Genomic DNA, 9,787 nt, shown 5'->3' on the forward strand with positions numbered 1-9,787 from the left:
ACCCAGTCGCCACTTCTTCTCTCTCAAAGCCATCCCAGCCCTCCACCATCATGTGAAAGACCGCATTGTCCATGCACTCAAGCAGTCAGTGAGCGGAAAGGTGCACCTCACAACTGATGCATGGTCCAGTCGGCATGGCCAGGGCCGTTACGTGTCCATCACTGCGCACTGGGTTAATGTGGTGGATGCAGGGTCCACAGGGGACAGCGGTGGTGGGACAGTGCTGCCTAGCCCACGGTATAGGAAACAGTTGGCTGTAGGCGTTCGACCCTCCTCCTCCTCCTCCTCCTCCAGAAGGGAAAGCTCGTCCACAGAGCGCAGTCGTACGAGCACTCCATCTGCAGCTGCCACTGTTGCACACGATGTGTCCCCTTATCGAGCAGCTAGTGGAAAGCGTCAGCAGGCTGTGTTGCAGATGATGTGTTTGGGCAACAGACACACCGCCGAGGTGCTGGCCGAGTGCTTGAAGCGACAAACTGAGTCATGGCTGGGCAGTGTACATCTTGAGGCAGGCAAGGTAGTTAGTGATAACGGCCGTAATTTTGTGGCAGCCATAGCCCTTTCAAAACTCAGCCACATACCTTGCTTGGCTCACACCTTGAACCTGGTGGTGCAGTGCTTCCTCAAAAATTATCCGGAGTTAACAGCCCTGCTCCAGAAGGTGCGAAGACTGTGCGCGCACATCCGCCGGTCGCCTGTACACTCAGTTCGTATGCAGAAGCTGCAGCAATTGCTCCACCTTCCCAACCACCGCCTCATTATCGACATTGCAACAAGGTGGAACTCCACCCTGCACATGGTGGAGCGGCTGTGCGAGCAGAGGCAGGCCATAATGCATTTGTGGGAGGATACACGGCCAGGCACTTTGAGAGCAGACATGGAGTTGACAGGTGTGCAGTGGTCGAAGCTGAAAGACCTTTGTAAAGTCTTTCAGTGTTTTGAGGAATGCACATGGCTGGTAAGCGCAGACGACGCCATCCTAAGCATGAGCATCCCACTTATGCGTCTGCTCATGCAAACTTTGACGCACCTTAAGGAGCAGGCGTCTGCAGCCAATGTTGATGAGGAGGAAGAGGAGGAGGGAATCCTTGATGACATTCAGCCATTGTCTGCTCAGGGACCTCTCCTGGACGAGGTGGAGGAAGAAGAGGAGGAGGAGGATGATGATGGGGATGATTACTTAGGGGAGGAGGATGCATCTCGTGGGGCAAGTGAAAATGTTGGCGTGGCAAGGTCTGGTACAGGGTTTGTGCGTGACTGGAGGGATGTGGATTTGCCAGAAAGTGCTCCTCCACCCAGCACTCGCAGTGCATCATTGACACCGGGAACATTGGCCCACATGTCAGATTATGCCTTGCGGATCCTAAAAAGGGACCCCCGCATTGCCAAAATGATGAACGATGACGACTACTGGTTGGCCAGCATCCTGGATCCACGCTATAAAGGCAAATTACAAAACATCATGCCACAGGAGAACCTTGACCTAATATTGGCTAATAAACAAGCAACTCTGGTAAATCGGTTGCTTGAGGCATTCCCAGCACACAGCAGCGGTGATGGTTCTCACACGAGCCGTACGGGCCAGGGGCAGCTTGGCAGAGGTGTTCGTGGTGCACACAGCAGAAGTGGCGTTGGAGACAGGGGTTTCATGACAATGTTGTGGACTGATTTTTCAAATACCGCTCACACAACTGGTAATACTGCATCGATGGAAAGTGACAGGAGACAGCAGTTGTCAACTATGGTTACAAACTACTTTTCCTCCCATATCGATGTTCTCCCACACAGGTCATTCCCCTTTGACTATTGGGCCGCTAAACTGGACACCTGGCCTGAATTGGCCCAATATGCCTTACAAGAGCTCGCTTGCCCAGCTGCAAGTGTGCTATCGGAAAGAGTCTTCAGTGCAGCTGGATCAATCCTGACAGAAAAGAGGACCCGTCTGTCAACCCAAAATGTGGATGATCTAACCTTCATTAAAATGAACCACGCATGGGTTTCCAAGGATTTTGTCCCACCTTCCCCTGATGACACATAGGGTGACAGAAAAATGGCTTGCTTTGGTCCACCTCTTCCTGGTACTTCAGCTATTTCGCCTTTTGCATCAGCTGAATGTCCAACATCAACATATGCCACTTTCTAAAACTCCCTAACTGTGCTGCCTCCCCCCCATGGCCGGGGTCACCACCTAGCGCACGACATGGTGCGAGTGCCGTTGCCCTGGACAGGTGGGTAGGCCGACTCTTGGGCGCAGGCACTGGCACAGGGTCCCTCATAGTGCAATCAAGTGTCTCTGACGGTGGTGGTGCACACCCGCCGTCAGACACACCGCTGTACTATGAGGGGCCCAGTGCCAGTACCGACGCCCATGAGTGGGCCCCCCTTGCTTGGGCAGGGCCCCAGCATTTGCAATCTTTACCTCTCCCTGCTCCTCCGCTGTGTAATCTGGGCCGTCAAATCCATACTGTGCCTGACACCGTCTGAGCCTGCGTCCTGATGTATAGACATATATTTTGAATGTGTACGCTATCCATACATGTTATCCAGGGATACGGTACCCTTTCTAACCTTTGTGCAATCACGTGCAATCCATACTGGGCCTAACACCGTCTGAGCCTGCCTCCTGAGACATATATTTTGAATGTGTACGCTATCCATACATGTTATCCGGGGATACGGTACCCTTTCTAACCTTTGTGCAATCACGTGCAATCCATACTGGGCCTAACACCGTCTGAGCCTGCCTCCTGAGACATATATTTTGAATGTGTACGCTATCCATACATGTTATCTGGGGATACGGTACCCTTTCTAACCTTTGTGCAATCACGTGCAATCCATACTGGGCCTAACACCGTCTGAGCCTGCCTCCTGAGACATATATTTTGAATGTGTACGCTATCCATACATGTTATCTGGGGATACGGTACCCTTTCTAACCTTTGTGCAATCACGTGCAATCCATACTGGGCCTAACACCGTCTGAGCCTGCCTCCTGAGACATATATTTTGAATGTGTACGCTATCCATACATGTTATCCGGGGATACGGTACCCTTTCTAACCTTTGTGCAATCACGTGCAATCCATACTTTGCCTAACACCGTCTGAGCCTGCCTCCTGAGACATATATTTTGAATGTGTACGCTATCCATACATGTTATCCGGGGATACGGTACCCTTTCTAACCTTTGTGCAATCACGTGCAATCCATACTGGGCCTAACACCGTATGAGCCTGCCTCCTGAGACATATATTTTGAATGTGTACGCTATCCATACATGTTATCTGGGGATACGGTACCCTTTCTAACCTTTGTGCAATCACGTGCAATCCATACTGGGCCTAACACCGTCTGAGCCTGCCTCCTGAGACATATATTTTGAATGTGTACGCTATCCATACATGTTATCTGGGGATACGGTACCCTTTCTAACCTTTGTGCAATCACGTGCAATCCATACTGGGCCTAACACCGTCTGAGCCTGCCTCCTGAGACATATATTTTGAATGGGTACGCTATCCATACATGTTATCCGGGGATACGGTACCCTTTCTAACCTTTGTGCAATCACGTGCAATCCATACTGGGCCTAACACCGTCTGAGCCTGCCTCCTGAGACATATATTTTGAATGTGTACGCTATCCATACATGTTATCCGGGGATACGGTACCCTTTCTAACCTTTGTGCAATCACGTGCAATCCATACTGGGCCTAACACCGTCTGAGCCTGCCTCCTGAGACATATATTTTGAATGTGTACGCTATCCATACATGTTATCTGGGGATACGGTACCCTTTCTTACCTTTGTGCAATCACGTGCAATCCATACTGGGCCTAACACCGTCTGAGCCTGCCTCCTGAGACATATATTTTGAATATGTACGCTATCCATACATGTTATCTGGGGATACGGTATCCTTTCTAACCTTTGTGCAATCACATGCAATCCATACTGGGCCTAACACCGTCTGAGCCTGCCTCCTGAGACATATATTTTGAATATGTACGCTATCCATACATGTTATCTGGGGATACGGTACCCTTTCTAACCTTTGTGCAATTACTTGCAATCCATACTGGGCCTAACACCGTCTGAGCCTGCCTCCTGATGTATAGACATATATTTTGAATGTGTACACTATCCATACATGTTATCTGGGGATACGGTACCCTTTTTCACCTTTGTGCAATCATGTGCAATCCATACTGGGCCTAACACCGTCTGAGAATGATAGATGGGGCCCACCATGCACTGGAACATTCCAAAGGTGGACATCAGACACTGGAGCAGCATTTACAGGGCCCATTATACACTAGAGCATTAGAAATGGGGCCCATTATGTTTGGAGCATTATTTGGGCCCATAAGACAGTAGAGCTTCATCCATGGGGACCAACATATACTGTAGCATTATGTGGAGCTCATCATATACTGTTTCAAACATTATATGGGACCAATGATTCTGTATGGAGAAATAGATGGGCCTCGTCATGAGATGTAAAAAGTGAGGTATTTTTCATTGTACTATACCGCTATTTCTCTGCCGTATCGGAGCATGATGAGTTGTGGTATGTGTTAAAGGGGCGCTCTTTCGCCCAGGGCACATGAAAACCTGGAGCCAGCCCTCCCCCCCCACAGTCTGTAGCCAAATAACCCCCATTTTTCAGTGCGTAACTTGTATTATGAAGTTAATTAAGGTTGACAAGCTTAAGTAAGAAGAATTGATGCTTTTGGCATTCAAATGGGCACTGTTGGTGTGTTTCCTGTCCTCTTCTCACTGCCGACTTTTATTCCCCATTGACTTACATTGGGTTTCGTGTTTCGGGACGACCTCGACTTTTCCCTATAATCGGACGATCTTGCTCGACCCGACTTTTGGAAAAGTCGGGTTTCACGAAACGAAACGCGACCCTAAAAAAACAAAAGTCGCTCAACTCTAACTGTGATGGTTCCTGTCCAGGGCTCTCTGACTGCCTGGGCACTTTGGCAGGTGGTGAAGAGACAGATGGTTGCTCTTCGGTGCTCTGGCCCTGAGAGGATGTGGAAGTCATTGAAGTCGATGAGTTAGCTGCCATCCATCCGACAACGGCTTCAATTTGTTCCTCCCGCAGTAGTGGGGTACGGCGAGGTCCTACAAAGCTGCGCATAAAGGACTGTTGCCTGCTAAAACTAGGGGCTGCTGACTCACTGGTGCCCGCAGCAGGCACAGAATCCCCACATCCTCTCCCTGCAGAATTCCCACATCCTCTCCCTGCAGAATCCCCACGTCCTCTCCCTGCTGAAACTCCACGCCCATGCCCACGTGCCTTACTCCCTGCCTTCTTCATCTTGCTAGACTGATAAAGATAGGCAGAAAAGTACAAAGGGGGGGCTTAGTGTGCTTATTCCTGAACAGCTGGTTACAGGTAGAGGAAACACTAATTTTATGAAGTGTGTGTGTGGACTACACTTTAATAGGAGCTAATGTGGCCTACACAACTTTCAAATGTAGTGTTTGGTGAACTTTATTGCTTTTTTTGTGGAAAAAAAACTAAAAGGATGTGACCAAAGATTTAAAAGTGATATTTTTGGAGCTATTACAATGCAGGCAGGTAACCTACAATGCAAAAGATGAGGCTCCAAAAAATTGGGTAATACTAATCTGGCTGCAGATGAAGGGCACAAGCCAGAAAAAAGGCTCCTCTCTACTCCTATATAGTGTTTGCAACCAACCAATGTAGATGGATACGGATGGATGCACACTAATAGGAGAAGAAAAATTAGCTGCAATTAAAGAAAAATATGTGTGTTGCAGTGACGCACGCTGAGCAGCCTACAACCAGACGTAGCTGCAGGACACACTACTCAGCGTGAGCTGCACTCACACACAGTCAGAGACCTCTCAGACAGCCATGAACAGTGCAGCTAAGTGGGCACTAGCACTGAAAGGCTGCAGAAAGGCTCTGCTGTCTACTTCTAGAGTGTTTGCAACCACCACATATGGATACGGATGGATGCACACTAATAGGAGAAAAAATGAGCTGCAATAAAAGAAAAATGTGTGAGGCAGTGACACGCTGAGCGGCCTACAACCAGACGTAACTGCAGGACACACTACTCAGCGTGAGCTGCACTCACACAGTCAGAGACCTCTCAGACAGCCGTGAACAGTGCAGCTAAGTGGGCACTAGCACTGAAAGGCTGCAGAAAGGCTCCGCTGTCTACTACTAGTGTTTGCAACCAACGTATATGGATACGGATGGAAGCACACTAGATATAATTTTTGAAAAATAAGCAGCTCAAAAAGAAAAATATGTATGAGGCAGCATAGAATCATAGAATCATAGAATCGTAGAGTTGGAAGGGACCTCCTGGGCCATCTGGTCCAACCCACTGCTCAAAGCAGGATTCGCTAAATCATCCCAGTCAGATGTCTGTCCAGCCTCTGTTTGAAGACATCCATTGAAGGAGAACTCACCACTTCTCGTGGCAGCTTGTTCCACTCATTGATCACTCTAACTGTCAAAAAGTTTTTTCTAATATCTAATCTGTGTCTCCTGGGCGGCCTACAACCAGACGTGGCTACAGGACCCACTCCACAGCGTGAGCTGCACTCACACAGCCCTTGCAGACAGCTTTGAACACTGCTGCTAGGGAAAAGAAAGCTACAGTGGTGGTTTATGTGGCCTGGTTAAAGCACAATATGTTTGCTAGAATTGCTGTCCCTCACAGTCTTCAACAGCAGCCTGTCCCTAAATGAATTCACAGCAGAGTGAACAGAAATGGCGGTGGCGGCGGCTCTTATAGTGCATCATGACATCATTTCAGCAGCCAATCACAGCCATGTCAATAGTTAACATGCCTACATGCCTAACAGGATGTGCTCACACTTCTGAGGATTCCCATTGGCTGAATTAGAGCGAGCGGGCTCATAGCATTATGGGAACTTCCGATTCCGGTATCCGATATGTAAAAAGTATGGGAAGTCAGTATTAGAATTCCGATACAGCTAATATCGGCCGATACCCGATACTTGTCGTATCGGAATGCTCAACACTAGCTATGCCTGCTACCCTGACAGTGAGTGACACATTAGCCAATGATGGGACAGTAAAAGTGCCATCATCCAGCTAATGTGTTGAATGTAAAAAAAAAAGTACAACATACAGAACATACATATAACATATAACACATAACATAGAGTACATACTTACCAATCACCTAATTCCCCGAAGCCCTCGATCACCTGTAATAAAGATAAAATAATAAACCAATCTATACTCACCTTTCTGCCATAGTCCAATTAATAATGAGGGTCCCACGACGATTTCCCCTATAGAACAGTGACATCAGGTGATTTCACTGCTCTACAGGGGCTCCAGCCGTGAAATGACAGGCCGAGGTTACCTCTGTGGTGTATCCCTCTGCCGCTGCCAGGAGAGAGGTCACTTCAGTTCATTCTCATGCAGCATTGCCGTAAAGTGAGAGAATGACCTCACTTGACCTCTTCAATGATGCACTGCAGGAGGATTATCTCCTGTCAGTTCATCACTGGGAGGCCCTATAGAGCAGTGAGTATACGGTTGGTTTATTTTTTTGCTTTTTATTCTAGGAGATTGAGGGCATCATTTGGATCTGGGCGAGCAATAAAAATATGAAAACTATGTTGAGTTTTATTTCATTAAAAGACTTTATTCTTATGTGTGGTTTTTTTTAACCCTTTCTAAAGATTAATAATGGATAGGTGTCTTATTGACGCCTCTCCATTATAAACCGGGCTTAATGTCACCTTACAATAGCAAGGTGACTTTAACCCCTTATTACCCCATATCCCACCGCTACACAGGAGTGGGAAGAGAGGGACTAAGTGACAGAATTGGTGCATCTTATAGATGCACCATTTCTGGGGTGGCTGTGGGCTGGTATTTGTAGCCAGGGGGGGCAATATCCATGGCCCCTTCCTAGGCTATGAATATCAGCCTGCAGATGTCTGCATAGCCTTTCTGGCTATAAAATATAGGGGGACCCCACGTCATTTTCTTGGGGGGTCCCTCTATTTTAATAGACAAGAAAAGCTAGGCAGACAGCTGCGGGCTGATATTCATAGTCTGGGAAGGAGCCATGGGTTTTACCCCATTCCCAGGCGACAAATATTGGCCATCGGGCTTTCCTCCTCTGGCGCAGAAAATTGCGTGGGAGCCCACGCCATTTTTTTCTACACATATATGGCTATATATCTTTAGATATATCTATGGATATATATATGGATATGTCTATAGATATATCTACGGAAAAATCTATAAAAATATCTATGGATGTATGTATAGTTTTATATATATATATATATATATATATATGGAAATATCTATAGATATATCTATGGAAAATCTATAGATATATCTATAGATAGATAGATAGATAGATATGGGATAGATAGATAGATATAGATCTATCTATCTATCTATCTATCCATCCCATATTTATCTATCTATCTATCTATCCCAAATCTATCTATCTATCTATCCCAAATCAATCCATCTATCTATCAATCTATCTATCCCATATCTATCTGTGTGGATAATGGAGTGTGGGTTGGACAAATGTAAAAGAGGAGGTTGGACAGAAATGACATCACAAATCTTTTTTTTTTTTTATCTTTATTTAGCTTACAAAAACGCATACAAATCCGCAGGGAAAACTGCACTGAAAAACTGCATGAAATCAGCAGCAAAAACGCATAAAAAATGCACCTACATTTTCTGCCAAGAGATACGGATTTTGTGCGGAAAAATCCGCAGTAGAATCCGCACTGTGTGCACATAGCCTTGGTGAATCTAAAGATGCTGCTGTACTGTATTTTTTTCTCTATAGGCTTCTGTGTGGAGCCGGAAAAAAAATGCAAAAAAAAAAACGCCATTGCATTTTTAAGTGTAGCTTTTCAGTAGTATTAAAAAAGCCTTAAAAATGTAAATTTATATGCATCAGAAATGTATCAAATTTGTGGGAACAAGCATAAAAGAAGTACAGCAAGCAGGTAATAATCAGACAAGATTGTTATTGAATCGTGTGGCGCAGACACATGCAAAAAAAACAGTAGAAAAAATGGAAAATTTACAGTAAGATAAGTTTAACCATGATTCCTCATTGCATTTTTTTGTACATTATTTTAATGGGTATAATACAGAAAATATATCAATCACACCATTTTCTTTATGCCATTTATCGATTACTGTAAATAATCTGATCACTGTGTTCTGCAGTCGTTATGATTAGAGATGAGCGAATTTGATCGCATTCGGTTCCAAATACGATCAGAATCGAATATTGTTTTTGCAATATTCATCTAACACGACCGAACGTCATTAGTGTCAATGGGAGTAGAAATTACCGAATATCTTCAGAACGATCATAAGACATACATTCGGCACAAATAGCGTTCGAATATGGGCCGAATATGTCAAAATCTGAAACGGGGAGCCAAAACCCGAACAAATTCACTCATCTCTAGTTATGATTAAAGGAACACCAAATATGTCCAAGTTATTTGTTGATTTGTGATGTTTATTATTTTTAAAAAAGGGCAAATTAAAACTGACATTTATGTAATTGTTTTTCATTCTTTTTTAATTTTTTAGTTATTTTATAGGAAGAAAAAAATCTCTTTTATTCTCCCTCTAAAATACAGAGACATAAAAATGCACTGCCATGTACAGATGTATCTCTATGAAATTTACCTGTTAAGGTTAGTTTCACACTAGCGCTTTTGAGCGCAGCGACGGCCTGCGCACGGCCGCCGCTAAGC

Source organism: Dendrobates tinctorius, unplaced genomic scaffold, assembly GCF_039654945.1.
Source record: "Dendrobates tinctorius isolate UK_male_01 unplaced genomic scaffold, ASM3965494v1 ptg000177l, whole genome shotgun sequence".
Classification (NCBI taxonomy): Eukaryota; Metazoa; Chordata; class Amphibia; order Anura; family Dendrobatidae; genus Dendrobates; species Dendrobates tinctorius.